This window comes from Filicampus tigris, chromosome 3 (genome assembly GCF_054856515.1).
Source record: "Filicampus tigris isolate MCC_2025a chromosome 3, RoL_Ftig_1.0, whole genome shotgun sequence".
In the NCBI taxonomy this organism is placed as follows: Eukaryota; Metazoa; Chordata; class Actinopteri; order Syngnathiformes; family Syngnathidae; genus Filicampus; species Filicampus tigris.
Genome location: NC_141219.1, coordinates 1,221,005 through 1,237,461, shown reverse-complemented (window position 1 = coordinate 1,237,461; position 16,457 = coordinate 1,221,005). Strand labels below are relative to the sequence as shown.

General features: G+C 42.0%; 1 long non-coding RNA gene across 1 annotated transcript in view; it reads left to right on the top strand.

Annotated features, from left to right (window-relative positions):
- Window positions 1-16,457, top strand: part of LOC147149538 (uncharacterized) — a 222,652-nt gene that overhangs the window by 184,060 nt on the left and 22,135 nt on the right. The window contains exon 4 of the long non-coding RNA XR_015086344.1: window positions 8,788-8,918. This is a non-coding gene — a long non-coding RNA (uncharacterized LOC147149538). The remainder of the gene's footprint in view (window positions 1-8,787; window positions 8,919-16,457) is intronic.

The following is a 16,457-nucleotide window of genomic DNA, read 5'->3' as shown; positions in this document are numbered from 1 at the left end:
TCCGTCAGTCAAGATGCGTCTCGTCGGCATTGTACCTTGACACCAATGGATTGCTTTCCCTTTCCAACGGGGCCCCCGTCTTGTGGCATCTTGGAACGCGTCAAAACACACGACTAGGTGAATGTTTGAATATCAAACCGTGAATACAGTTTCATCTGTTACTCACTCTGCGGTTGTACCTACAATTGTTTTTCCTCGCCACAAACGGAGAGGGCTCACTGTGCCATGCGCAACATAAATGTCGAAATCAGGTGGTGTCACTTGGCTCAACGCTTTCACGTTCAGAAATGTCTTGGATCCGAGTGGAAAGGCAAATGTTGATTGTGTGATTTCAAATGCACTGCAGCCAGCGTACGGATGCAAAACCGTCAAAGCGCCGTCCGTCGCTGTCCAAATACGCGTGGCCTCGAAGGTAGCCGCCATCCGCAGCAGCTTTTGTGTGATCAACGTTATGATTTGGCGAAAGCCGCCTCGGCAGCCGGCCGACCAATCACGATGATGAGTGGAGGTCGCGCATGTGCTCTGGCGGCCAAGACTGCGATTTATGACACCACGAGGACAGGCCTGCTCTGACACACTGACCAGCGTTAAAGGGCAGAGCGTAGACACTTGGCGATATACACTGGATATATTGGGCCTTACTAGTCATGTCTACAAGCGCGCACACACACACACATACACAAACAGCCCGGGGCCGCTCATCCATTCCAATTCCAACAATTCATGACAAGGCTGACGTTGGCCTTTCCCTGTTGCTTCAAGGCAAAAAAAGTAAATAGCCTGTTGCAGCCCATTCTGCTTGTGCATGTAGCAAAAAAGTCAAACCAACACGGCACCTGCATTTATGAGTCCTATGGTTGATTTATTCACGTTCAGGTTTCACTCTCAGGTAAACAGGATGTGCGGCGACCACCAACGAGGTCGGAGAATTCTCACCTTTTTAGATCGTACAACAGAGGCATGTTTTTAATTCTTATTTTTATTTTTTTAGGGTAAGGTGTTTATTTGGGCACCTTTACTTGTATGCAGTTTATTTATTTTTTTGGTCACAAAATGGACATAATATTGTGGCACATGCATAGAGACTACCACATGAAAGTGGCATCAGAGAGCAGAATAAAGTGATGTTCAGATGATTCCACTGTAATATCACAGGGGAAAAAGTCATGACATTCACTGTTTTACAATCATAAAGCTTTCATGTTATGAGAATAAAGTCATTACAATTTCAAAGTCTCAATTTAAAAAAAAAAGTACAATCATTTGAAATGTTATGATAAACTTATTTATATATAAGAAAATGGAATATCATAAGAATGAAGTTGTATTATGTATGTTTTAATGATACATGAAGTCATCATTTTACCATAAGTTGCAATATTCAAAGAACAAAGCATTCATTTTATGAGAATACATTTGAATAACTAAAAAGGTATACTACTCAAAGAATGAAGTGTTTTACTCTTTTTTTGGATCATTAGTATGATTTTTCGACTTTTGGGGGTCAGAGGTTACTAATCCGAGGTCAAAGGTGCTCTGTAAACAGAAAAGGGCCTTTTCCCAAATTTGTCCCTCAGCGTTACAAGCGTGCAGTTGCCCAAAATGTCTTTGTAATTATGCATGAATTGGAACTGCAAGGTCGTAGACAACCACGATGCATCTCGCTGGGCAGTGTCTGAATTTTCACTTGCGATCTCGGCTAAAACCATCTTTTAAAGTCGCTGTCCTTAGTGTGAGCGTTGGCAAATTGCAGTCATCATTCCGTCCGCATTCAAATGTCAAGTAGCGTTATTAAGTCGGTCCTAATGTTGAGCAACAGTGAACAAAGCACTCCAAATCCAACACGTCCGTCCCCCTGTGTGTCGTTCCCACAGTGTTTAAGTTCAACGTGCAGCTTGGCTATATTGTCATTGGTGTCACGTGTCAGCCTCCCTTCAACCCTTTTCACTTTTCGTCAATACTCCCGCGCCAACTGAGCTCCCCGCATTCCGTTTGCTCAAGCGCTCCCCCGCCTGTTTGACAACAGCAAACAGCTGACGGCCACTCTTTCCCGGGTTTTGTACTGCTGGGGTTAGCAGTACAAAGAGAAGAAAGAAAGGTGCCGACTCAGCAGCTACCTCCAATTTGTCCTTAATTTATTCGGAGTGACATCACCTCGCTCCAAAAGGTTCTGGCCCAAGTGCCAGCCTGAGGAGATGCTGCCTGCCATTGACCGAATGTTTGGGGAACCGCCCCGCGTGTCCAGCGGACGGGACAACAGTGACCTCTGGTGGTCACCAGTAACGCACGCAAGCTCTTGTCAATACGGGCTTCAAGGCAAGGCAAAGACACTTTGATTTCTAGAGTACGTTTCATACACAAGGCAGCTCAATGCGCTTCAGACTTTTTGCCGGTTGTCATTAAAAAAAAAGACCAAAAAAGTCCATGTGGCACATGGGCCAAAACTGGCCGACAGGATGAATTTGGAAGTGCAAAAATACTACTCATGTATAATGTTATGAGTTCTATCCAGCTGTCTTTGTGGTGTATAGGTTGCGTCCTGACTGATGCGGTTGGATGAGGAAGCCAAGGGAGTGGGTGGGAGGAAGGGAAGGATAAACACATTCATCCGAGCAACTTCCATCCAAAAATCAAGCACGGGGATAAGTAATCATACATTTTCCTACACTGCATAAATCACCTGTGTAAATCCGTGTTGCAGCTTGACCACGTAGTGTGTGTATATATATATATATGTATATATATATGTATATATATATGTATATATTTATGTATATATATATGTATATATATATATATATATGTATATATATATATATGTATATATATATATATATACGTATATATATGTATATATATATATATGTATATATATATATATGTATATATATATATATGTATATATATATATATATGTATATATATATATATGTATATGCACATATGCAGACAGTTTATAATCATAGATTTACAGTACTTCATTCCTAACACAGTACTGCAAAAGTAAAAAAAATATATATAGTTGTTTTGGTTTTAGAAAAAGTTATTAAAAGACTGATGCAGTACGAGAATTAAGTCCTAATATTGCAAAAATAAAGTTGTACTCTTACAAGAAATCATCCATATAAGATCATTGAGAAGTCATTCCACAAAAATAAAATAGGTGGAAAACAATATCGAAATCTTAAAATTGTAATGGTACAAGAATAATGTTCTATATTTTTAAGGAATAGTTGTCATGTTACAGTTTGTAAAATTACAAGAAGAATGTATTTGATTCATATATTCGTGTCATATATTCGATTGTCAGAAACAATATTTGCTCATTCATTCTTCGCATTATGTGAAAAGAGTTGTTCTGTCAACAGAAAATAATCATATTACAATAATTACACCATCATATGAAAGAGTCGATTTTTTTTTAATAATTCAAGAATGAGGATATTACAAAAATAAAGTTGCAACGTTGCAGGAATAAAAACTGTTACAAGAATGACATTCTAATATTACATGATTAATGTAGTTTTGTTAAGACAAATGAAAGATGAATAATAATAATAATAATTGAACGAATTCCAAATATAACGACGGTAAATTTGTGTTGTCACAAGAAGTAAGATGCAATGTAGGAATAATGTATACACTACATACTGTAAGTGGTTGCAAGGCCACTTTACGTCCGTAGGTGGCACTGCAACACAACTGAGGAGTTCGTTTTCCTGCTTTCATCATGAGCAAACACAACCTGCAAGAATTGTGAATTGTTGGGTTTCTTTTACGACTGCGCTGCTTGCATTTGCGTGCAACTTTCCTGTGCATGTGAGACTGATCTTTTGGTGCTGCAGGGGGCTCGTCACATCTGCATTCTTCCATCGTTTGCTGACATTTGCACATCCTATTAATGCGTGAATGAATGCAGAGAGCCATGCATATTCACAAAACCCACACCCTCTCTCATCCTGTAGTGCCAATGGGGAATACCAACATATTGATGCCTCCGCTATGGTTCATCGTCCACACCCCATTACAGATATTTTTTAAACAATTGTTTTTATTTTTATTTTATTCTTTTTTTTTTTAAACTTATTTTGACTCAATATCGCAGTAATGGAAGTATCTACCCTGTAGTATCTAGCCTGCCTGTCACAGTAGTAGCCTGATGATAAACACAAACATGACTCTGCATTATTTATAAATGCCAGAGGTGGGCATTTTACTCAAGTTTGCCGGTCCGTCGTTCGTCATCAGTCAGCAGCCTGGGTGCGCCAATCCGTCAATTTTTCAAGCCGAACCAAACTGCAATGTAGTCGGTCAGTCTGTCATGTTATTTTAACCGTCCAACTTCCATCGGTAAATCATCAAAGGTACGGCAGTCCGTCAATCGTCAATCCTGGGGGGAAAAAAAGGATGACACATCCAGCTATGTATTATCTGAACCAATTTGGTTAAAATGGTAATTATTTGCCAATCCATTGAACTGTACGTGGGAGCCTGCTGCCGCTTCGACTCTTTAGTTAGTTAAGAAAACAAAATTGCCATCCACCTTTTCCCTACGACCAATGCATACTTTATGGCGGATTACTACACCCACAAAACAGGCTGGGCGTGTCGGTCGGTGAAATGGGCCAATCCATGGCATTACATGTGTTGAGCCACGAGAGGGCAGACTATGCCTGTGCAATCTTACTGCAGGGAAGGTATACATGAAACGTGTTGTGCAGGCTGTTAATGAAGGCGGCTCCGTTCAAATCGCCGAAGACAACAGTGGTCTTGCTTTTGAAAAGAATCCAACACAACACCTCAGTCCCCGCTTAGTCCGTCCGTTTTAAATGACTTCTCGTCCGCCGTCCACAAAATGAGCATCCGCCCTGGACTTTTTACTTAATAATACTTGTTTGTGTACGTCTTTGGCAGAAACAGATGATAATACAAAGAAGAAGGATGATGATGATGATGATGATGATGATGATGATGATGATGATGATTGATGTAGCACTTACAAATGTAGCAACCTGTGTCCTTAATGCGGTTGTCAATGCATGAGCAAACCTTAGAGACAACATGAGCATTTTTACTGCTGAAAAAAAATCCTTGTCCTATGATAAAACTAGGATTTGTTCTTTTTGCTTGCTGTAATGCTGCCTGGGATAAATGTGTCACACAGTCACAGTTGCACAGGTGAACCACTTAGAGGAGCTGAACCTCTGCAGAAGGCCAAACCAGACGGACGTCCATGCTTTGGATTTCAAGTAGAAAATCCATCCATTAATCCAAAGTGAAGAGGACTATTAGTAGTGTAGCAGCAAGAAATGAGTCGTACTGGACCGGAATTCATACCGGAATTCATACAAGTGATGTATATGCTAGTATGGGCTGCTGTTTTGGTTAGTAAGGGTTTAAAAAAAAAAACAGCCATTTGTGATTAAGGTGTCACCTTAAAGCTTTAATTGAAGAGGTTTCACAAACATGGCATTGACCGTTTAGGAATCATGCTTTCATTCAGATGTGAATTTTTATGTGCTGCACTTTTGGTTAACAGCAGTTTAATACCCCAATTAATCGATTATCAAAATCAATTGATTTTTTGTAATCAATTCATTATCTAGAACTCTAGAGTAACATTGTCCAATTTCTGTAGTCTTCCGTGAAAGCAGACTGATTCATGTTGAGTTGAATCGAAATAAAACATTTGATTTTACTTTGGAAAAACAATTATCAACATTTTTGCTGACATGTTATGGACGGAATCATAATTTATGTGTGTGCACTTTCTGCACGGTCAGTTTGAAGTAGTGGGAGGTTTTTGAATTAAAGGGTAGAAATTAAAAGTTGTTTTTTTTTTAGACCGATTAATCAATAAAATAATCAATAATTAAAAATAATCATCAGTTGCAGCCCTGTTTACAAGCATAACATTTCAGAATCGCATTTGAATCCAACTGAGTGACATGTCTTGGTGCTTTATATGCCGCTGTTTTAGTTAGCAACACTTCAGAAACAAAGTGCGATGGAGGTTGTCGCCATTCATCTTATTTTATGTCATGCGCCATTTAGTAATTGCATTTCCATCCGTTGGCGTGATGTGCCTTGCTATGTGCTGCTGTTTTGGTTAGCAGCAGAGTTGAAATGGGTTGAAAATGTACATCATCATCATCATCCTGTGAACAAAGATCATTACAGTTACTTCCTGTTTTGTTTTGTTTTTTTCCCCTTTTGGGAAAAGAGCTTCTATTTGAATGAGGAGTGTATTTGTCAACAAGTGGATCGGTTACTTTTCAAGTATAAGTGAGCACCCCCCCCCCCATAAAAAATGCATGCATCAAACATGAGAGGAAGTGACTTCAGGCCGCACGGTGGGGGCGAGGTTGTGACGTGCCACATTTTGTGTACTCGGCCACATCCGGCAGCCATATACACTCGGCCCCTTTAATTGCTGAGTAATCTGCGATGGCGAGCAAATACTTTAATGGCGCTTATATCAAACAGTCGCCTGTAAAAACATGACATTTACAGCCGAGCGCTATAAAGCTGCGTAAGCCGATCAATAAGGCCGCACGCACGCGCGCACGCACGTACACATGCAAACGAACCCAATTCCCGATTGAATGTCAAGCTCGCCGCATGAAGCCGCGCAGCAGCACAACAACACGCACTCGGCTGCTTGGTCAGTGTTCATGGGAGCAATGACAATGGGAACACAAATATTGACTCAATGAGCTGACATCCCCCCCCCCCCCAAAAAAAAATGACTGGGGCAGAATGACTTTACTTGACGCGTTTACAACAAGTAGCAAGTACTATTATTCAAGCAGAATTTGATGTTCGAGGCAGTGAGCATGCAACTGCTTCTACAGTCCAAGCATGCTTTACAGCCACTCGATTACACCGGACTACGCACTGTTACGATATGGCTGTACGGTGCTACGCTACACCGTATTGCGCAACGCTACACCGCTCAGGTACAAAGTGCACTCGTCGATGACGCGATGCCTCGCGATACTAAACTGCATGATGCTATGCTGCACTACGCCGCAATCCTATACCGAAACAAAACTGACCATCCCGTACCAATCATGCATAACTCTTGATTACGTGACACTTCAACGACTATACTACAGTAATATTGCTATGCTATATAATAGTTGACTTTTGCTGACGATTTTATACCAGACTGTAACGCATTGTCACATAACTCCTACACAATGCTATTTGCCCTATATTGCCTAGCCTGATACCGTAGCACACCGTACTGTCGTGTAGAATGCTGGGGTACATTATCTTTACACTATACACCATTCGACAGGGCTAGGGCCTGCGAACCAAAACCACACATAGTCTATGTGAGCTTTCCTGTGAATATCAGAGGATAGCGTTTGGAACAATCTACAAAACGATAAAAAAAATTAAAAAAAGACAAAATTGGACGGACGTGTTTTTCACAGGACAGCGACGATATGCTATGCAAGTCCGAAGTGTTACACGCTACTACAAACTCCTCTACAGTACTAGCTCCGATATATTACAATGCTATACTATACCATTCCATACTGTATTTTGCTCTGCTTCCCAATTACTGCAACAACCTTCGCATGCTTTCGCACGCGTACGGCGTAAGTCCATATTACACACAGCCTGACACGAGTCCCGTACTACACAACTACTGCACTGCACTAGATTGTAGTAATACAAAGGCATTGAGGCACTCCGGGCAATCAATCAATGGTGCGTTTGGCAAACAGCAGCTCCTCTCATGCCATTAACTTTCCCTGCCGGTGATTGGATGAGCAAACACGGCGCAGCGCGTGCCTAATGTGCTCGAGCACCATCATCAAATCGCACACTTTAGCCGTCCGGCGTCGGCTATCAGGTAGAACAACATTGTAAAGCGGCGCTGGCATCGTTTGCTGCTCCGGGGTGATAAAACATCGGCCCCCTTTGCTGCGCCGTCTGCTTGTCTGCATCCTGCCGCTTGACGTTGTTGCGCGGCTGCACACCGGACCCGCGCTTTCCTTCATCTTATGCCGCCCTAATTCACTTGCCATGATGGATTTGTCAATTTGTCAAGTGCAGACTTTCGCCTTCAAACAAAGAGTTTTCCCGCAAATCGGGCATTGGACACTTAAGAATGGAGCAATTTCATGCAAATGCTCCAAATTGCCGTACCTGGATAAGTAACGGTGAAATAAAACGTCTACACCTAACTATATGTTGACGCATAGTGTCGTAGCAAAATATCTTGGGGGCTGAGTGTCAATAACATCACAAAGCGGTAATATATTGATTCATACGGGCTTTCTTTTTGCTACACGATCTCAACAACAGAACTATACTGCACATATTATGCATCGAAACTAGGGGTGTGCATCCCTCCACAAAAGACGATTCGATGCGGTTTTCGATATGTTCGGTGCCAAACGATTCGGTTCGGTTGGACTCGGTGAGATTACGATTCGATTCAATGTAGTTTGGCTCAATTCGGTAGTGTATGATGCAATGGCTTTTGGTTGTTATTTTACACACATTTGAATGACTTGGTCCGTACTGTCAATGCGCCAATGGCTTCTAAGATACATCCCTCCAATAAAAGACGATTAGATACGTATCTCGATATATTTCAAAGTGGAACGATTCGGTTCGATGCACTCGCACCTTTTAAATAAAAAAAAACAGTTTTCCGGTTCAAAACGTTTTTTGTTACACCCCTAATCGTTTGTTGTACTACATTATTAATACTAGTGTCAGTGTCTGTCTATTGAATCTTTTTTTTCCCCTTTCTTGTCTCAATAGAGCCTCAGCAATGATGAAAATGATGCAAACCCAGCAGACTACTCTGACTTCTAATCACCGGACAACGCGTGCATCTCCTTTTGATAAAGGATGGCAAAAAAGCAACCTCCAATACCTTCAAAAATGACAAGGTAGGAAAACGATTACAATCTGGTGGAACAAGCAAGTAAATGTGTTGATATTGTACCCTTTGATTTAAGCTCTATTGATATATACGCAAGGGGAAATTGTGCATTAAACATTAACGAGATGTGTGACATGTATGCATTATTAAAGGAGGATGCATGTAGTGCACGCCCAAGCTGTGCTAAAATGAACGACGACTTCACAACTGTTTGGTTGACAGACAAAAGGAAAACTTTTTTCTGAATGCTCGCCTCAAAGCCTGCCGATGAAGTGCTCAAATATCCTCAGACACGCTAGACAGTAGATACAACCGCTATTGTTAAAAAAAAAAAAAAAAAATCTGGATGGGAGAGGGGTGAAAAAAATAAATAAATGGATTAAAAAAAAAAAAAAAGAAGAAAATGCCTCCCGGTGTAAACGCTGCAATTTGCCTCTCAGCTGGTCGAGGCAGCGTCGACAATGGCTAAACAGCTCTGAGGCACAAAAACAATCAATACAGATTCTCTGCTCCATCCCGAGCCCACCTGCTCTCTGCTCACAGCCCCGAATGGAGGGGAGGGGGGGGGGCACCACGCCCCTGCAACCTCCCCCCACTCCTCCTTCCTCCCATCACTGCCACACACACACACTCACATGCACACATTTATACACAGTTTGCAGCAATGTGACTCTCACACGGATGAAAGTCCTGACCCGGTGAAAAGGAACATTATGCAACAACTGGCCATGTTGTCACCTTTATGTAATGTAATACGTACCTCGTTGTCTTCACTGAAGCTTACAAACCTGGTCTCTGGAATAACGTGAAAGTGACGGGAGTGAAATTTGCCGAAATGCGTACTGACAGGCCAAAATGCTTCGGGGACGATTGTGGGTTTTTCTTTCTCGTACAAAACAACGTTGCCGGTGCCGCGTGTGCAAAGAAAAGAACTGCAGCTACTGTTAGGGCTGTGCAATTTGTTGAAATTCCAATACAATTACGATTATTACACTCCACGATTACAAATTTGGCATGATTGTAAAAAAAAGATTATTCATTTGCATTTCTAACCAACGCAGTCTGTTTCCACAAGGAAATCATACTTGAGTTGATGCATTTGCACCTTTTTTAAAATGTTATAATAAATGTTATGAATGTTGTTTGGTCTAAAAGGAACTTACTTACATTTATTTGTCTTTTTTTACATTCATTATGTTGAAACATTTTCTTGTTTTGTACACCCAAAAATAAATGATCGTTTAATTAATTGTGTTTTCAATTATCACCAAAATAATGGTGATTCATATTTTTTTCATAATACAATACAATACAATGCCATTTTATTTGTATAGCGCATTTCATAACAGCTGGAGCTGTAACAAAGCACTCTACAAACAATACAATCCATAAAAAAAACAATAAAAGGCTGTGATACACGTATTAATAAATATAGATATAAATAAATAAAATATAAATAAAAATATAAATAAATAAAGCCCATAAATGAACATAAAACACTATATACAATTGATAGGTCTCATTAAAAAAAAAAAGAAAAAAAAAACAATGACTCAAAAAGTCAGCCTATTTTGAAAAGTCTGTGAAAAACGCTGAAGCCAACAGTGTGGCGAAGGCACTCTTCAAACCGGCAAAGGTTTGCTCACCAAAATACGACCGGCAGTGCTACTAGTGCAAACTACACTTTTGGTCCATCTTGTTTTCAGTTTTCTGCCCCAAATGACTGCAACGCTCTGCAAGCAATGATAAAGCTTCCCTCATTCATTCCAGTATGCTCGTTGCCAAAGTTGGTTGGGATGATCATGATCACTGTACCTTTTATTCAGCAGATGCTATGACGCAATGCAATGCGGGAACGTTCAACTTCATCACATGACACTTTGTCGTCTACGGCCTGTCTTTGGCTTTATTTTGGCCCTCTTTTACGCTTTTACGTCCGCGGCCAGGTTGACACTGCAAATATCAATCTGTTGTCCATTGCCTTATCTGGATAAGTCGAGGTCAAATCGCATTTTTCAGAAATCTAATCAAATTCCTCTGGAGATGCTAAAAGACTCTTTGAGAGCTAAAGACGTAATTTGATTGCAGCCATTCCCTCTAAAGGCTGTGCAGTGAAATATTAAGTGAAGGGATGGCATGATTTGGTGCCGGCCAGTTTCAATTTGTTTCTGTAGACCACAAAAATAGAACAATGCCTGCTTTTCATTGGTAATTCTCACTCTTTTTTCTCTTTCTTTTTTTTTTTTTAGCTGCTGTGTTATTGTTATTTTTGTGAACATTGCGTGTTTTCCTTTCATTAAGACAGGGGCATTAACAGAAATGTTGCTTGATTACAGCAGAAAAGTTAAGGAACAGTAGTTCAGTTGAAAAAAATCATAAAACTCAAACCCAACAAAACTCATAACGATGTTTTCAACACATTCAAAAAGTACTTTTCCGAAGCCAATTCCTACCTCATTTCTATATTTCAATTATTTTAGATTGGGTCTTATGTATTATTTGTGTCATGTTTGCGAGGTAGAGGACCCAAATGCATGCAATGAACAAAACTATTTATTAACAACAACAACAACAAAAATAGCATAAACTAAGTCCTGAAAAATCCAAAACCAAAGTAACAAAGAAAAGACAACACGAGAAGAAACAAAACAACATGACAGCAACTAGGACGGAACGAGAACTAGGAACTTAAATACCGGCACACCGACGAGACAACGTGAAACACCTTGACGAAACAGAAATACTGAGCAAACAAAACTACAAAAGAAACCAGACCAAACATGACAATTTGATTGATATGCCAAATTTGGGGTTTCCGTTAAATTGCGCTGTAAAATGTCCCCCGATATTCAAATGTATTGAGACACAAAAGTGTACATACAAAACCATTTGAAATTCTTCATAAATTATTTGAGGTTTTCCTTCGGGGCATGGGGGGCGCCAGTTAGTCACACTTACTCCCCGCCATGAGCACGATGCTAATTGTTGTGGTAGTAGTTAGCAATGGCGCACCTCATTTAGCTTCATGAGGAATATTTCAAAGGTGGTGTCTTCGCACCACTCTCGCATTTTTGTTGTCTCTTATTTTGTTCCCGTTGGAGCCGTTTGACGCCGCCCCCTTCCCGTTCGCGGCCCCGTTCCCTCACACGCTCCTCTTTGACTGGGCTCTTCTTCATATTTGGCCGCCATTGAACGCATGTGTCGGGCACCAGGGTGCGGGTTGAACTGATTACATCAAACTCCAGTGCGGTGAAAGAGCACAAAGGTGTCAGTCTGGGCTCTGTGATGGGAGATCAGTGGAACAGTAATGCAATGGTAGTGAGTTATTAAATGAATAAAGAGGGGGGGAGCTGCCGAAGAGTATTGATTTTCCGCGGCTCCCCGAGGCTGCGGGGCCTTTCAAGGCAGGGGAAGGACGGACACACACATACACAGAGGTATGGCTACACACATGCGCACGCATATACAGGCAAGAGACAGGTTCAAGAGTGAAAGGATAATGGCCTCACCGGTTGCAGTCTCACTTAAAACACAGTTTGGGCTCTCAAGGTCTCCCACTGGGCTGCCCGACGCCTGATAAAAGGACTCATTGGGATCCGGCGAGGTTTTGTTCCCGCCATGCACTCGACGTTTGGCGAGAGAGGCGCTAGCCGCGCCGGTGCCGCTGCCTTCGCCAGCTGGGTCTCACCACACACCAAACAAAACCAGAACAAAACGTCAAGCGCAACTAAATCGACAAAAGGTGCCGGTGAATGGCCTCGTCGTGGTTAAGCCCAACGATTAGGCCGGAAAGCCTCCTTCATTGGCTTGGATTATCAAAGTGCCGTTTTGTTCGGGCTAGTCTCGCAAACCTGCGCGATTGCGCCATTGTCGCCGATAGAACGCTAATCAATGAGCGACAGCCTCGCTCACAATAACCCACGGATACGAGTGCTTCAAGAAGTTTGCAGGAACCCTCATTTATGGCACATAATAGGAGACCAACTAAAAGCATTTTTTTGTTTTTCAAATACTTAGTCCCCTTCTGCCTTTCAAGGGGAAATCAACCCAAACATTTTTTTTTTTTTTCAAGAATATGTTCTATGCAGGCCCACTAGTTGAAACAAGGCATTCTGGTTGATATGAAATATGAGTTAAGCGGCATTTTTAGCCATCTCAGGGGGCGGCCATTTTGTCACTTCTGTCGACATCACAACTGTTCAGGGCTCGAGTAGTAACGACCGATCACGGCTCACCTTCAGAAAACAAGTCATGAGTGATTGTTACATTTCTTTGTTGTGCTGTATGTTGTTTGTATGTTTGTGGTGTGCTGAACTGCTCATCTTGGGTAAGCCTAAAGTAGGTGGCGGTGATGGCAGAAGAATGGTGAAACATCATGAAGTCAAGCTCGACGCCCGACCTGTGACACAAATAATCCTTACATGGAAACAGGAGTTTCAAATTTTCTGAAAGTGACCCCATAGACCCCCAAAAAGATCATATTTGCTTTTTTTTTTGCATATTTGTATACATGATCACAAATTCAGATGAATTTCCCTTCATTCTCAGCTCAGTCTATTATTTGGTAGAATAGAATATTTCTTTACTCTTAAGTATGTGGGAATGTTTTTACAAACACAACTTTGAAAAGTCAAATGAGGACGGATGCTAACAGTTGCACAACGCGAGAGGTGTCCTGGCTGGTCCGACCATATTGATGCGTACAGTACTGTAGGTGATGCGCCGTTGTCGAGGCGACGAGGCAGGCGCTGCCCTCTTTATTGTAAGACGGCAAATGTATATTGAAACGGAGTTTAAGTTCAAATTTCGACATCATTCTTCCTTTAAATGTTGACTAAAATCTCTTTTCGGGGCAAACTGTTTGTCCACACGGCAGACGCACCCATCAATTCTTCTTCGACGGCTACTTCTTATATTCCTCTCCTCCCGTGATGTCATTTTGATGAATGTGCGGGGCCTTTTCAGCGGGTGCAAATGCGAAGGCGCCCAGATCCGTCTTGATTTGGGGAGTCAATCAGAGTCCATAAGGGGAGGGAGCGTGTCCATCTGTTAGCCGGAAGTGACTGGAGCCTACACAAAAGGAAGAAGAAAGACCCCCGAGACTTCACTCTCACCCCTCTGTGGTGTGCGTGCGTGCGTGCGTGCGTGTGTGTGTGTGTGTGTTTGAGGGGGATTCTAATTTGTGTCCGTTGCAATTTCTCAGAGTCATTGTCTCTTAATTAATGCATGGCTTTATGTTGGTTACTTTACTTTGTAATAGACTGACATCCGTTTGGGCCTTTAGGAGACTAAATATAGATGGATGGATGGATAGCGTAAATACAGTGTACAGTATATCTTATATATGCTATATGATTGAATGAAATGATAATTTGAATAATTTAGTTTGTATTGGATTTTTTGGGGTATTTTATATAATCCAACTCATATTTACTTCGCAAGTTCGACACTCAATACAATGCATTGCTCTCTGAGAGAAATTTGTGTGCTTTGTCAACTTTGGCCACACACCTTAGTGTGTGTGATTTCTGCCAGTCAACCAAATGTCATCACAATTTACCCATAAATTGTCATAATTGAATGGACATTTTTAAAAGCCAACATAAAAAGTATTAAATGAAATAGTTTCTGGTGTTGTGTTGCCCGACAAAACTGCCAAAACAACTCAATGAGATATTGACCAGTAACAGGGGAGCCACTGATCATAAACGATATTTGGCTTGCTGACGCAGAATTGAAAAACTTGACTTTATTTTCCCAAAGTCTGCCTCCGGTCATTCGGGGGTTTCAAGTCAGACGAATGCAAATCAAGACAAAGTGGTTGCAGCCTTCTCAAATAGCGATGACAGAGAGACACACAAAAACATCCCACCCGATCTCGCACTTTCAGACAGCAGGGGTTGGTTGGGGGGGGGTTACAAAAAAAAAAAAAAAAATCAATAGTGTACTTGCCACATACAGATGAATTTTCCCGAGGTGTTGTGTGTTTGGCTGAAAGATTCCACATTTGTGCATTTGGAAGAGGGATGAGCTCTCAAACCTTGAAAGATGAACAACAGTGTGAGTTTCTCTTTGCATCTTTATGATGTTTGGGCCACAAAAGAGTCCCATCCTCATATTTTGTATTTTCTTTGTGGTATGTATCTTTATTTGAAGACAAAATGGCCTCCTTTCAACAAAATGGTATTCATATTTTTTTTTTTTTTGACCGCCTGTGCATCTAATACAGCTTTGGAGATTGTTTGCATTTAGATTCATGCCAGAGATTTCTCTTCTTGCAAGTTCAAGTAGGTTGTGCTAGAAAACGGTTCCATTCTTGAGGGAAATGCGTTCACTCCTTTTTAATGAATTGTAATGAAATGGAAGCTATAAGCCACTACCCAGCTTGAAATGGTAGAATCTTATTTTTTCACTGGGAAAAATGGTGCACAGCAATGTATGTGCTATAGCATCGTCGTTAGGGATGGGGATTTTTAAGAACCGGTTGCTACTAATCGGATTCCTAGGAATCGTTTGTCTGCTTGCTTGTTGGCTCCGTGCATTGTTTCCGCTTAGCAAAAACAAAAGCAAAAAAGACAAAAAAACGCACTTTGACCTGGGATAGTCTGCTGCGAAGGCCGTTTCAAGCGCCTCGTTCTCGGCCTCGATTGGCCGAGACGGCGACGGCGAGTCCGAGAACAAAAATGGTTGGCCGTCAAGGGGGCGGTGGGCTCGCCACTGGCGTCCTGCTCCGTGCCTCCCCCAGCTCTCTCTGGATGTGGCAATTTCTCAAAAATGTCTTTCTATGATCGTGCATGATCTATTTTGCAAAACCAGGTCTAATATGTTCCTTGTTACCAAATCAAGTTGAGCACTGTAAAAATTCCCCATCAAATGACTCATGGTTGACTTGGAGTTTTCATTTCACTCTTATTGGGTGGGAAGGCATTCCAGAGACGCATCTATTTGTATCCAACAAGCACTTAGAAGGTGAGGTATCCATCATTTGTCGCCTTTGAGCTTTGATTTTCCATTAGCGGTGAGTTTTCAAAGAGTAACTTGTTGAGATTCACAGCACCGAAGTTGTGCTGGACTTCCTCTCGGCCTCCCTTCGGAAGGTTGCCAGGGGAGCTTCCCCATTGGCCGTGTCCGAGGCCGCTGCCGGCGTCTGTTTGCTTTGCTGCTCAGACAGTAATTACCGACAGCAGCGCGAGTGTGTATCCACAGGTGCCGTATATCGAACAACACGGTGGGGAATTAATGCAGTTAGTATGGGCTGTCTCCCGCCGCGCGTAGCGTGTAGTGTAGTATAACCCTACAGGCCGGCTAATGCGGAGCGGAGCGATCCTGCCCTCGCGCCTGTTTTAACACAGGATCCTTTAATGCAGCCTTAACGACGTTTGGCGAGTATTTTTAAACAGAATGAAATTGCAGAGGCGCCACCCCCGTCTGCCCCGGTGCGGCGTGGGATACGGTTCCCGCCACCCCCGCCCTGAGCACTCCCCCATAGGCGCGGAGCGCTCGGAGAGGCCGCCGGAATGTGAACGTCTGCTAATGACGACGGGGA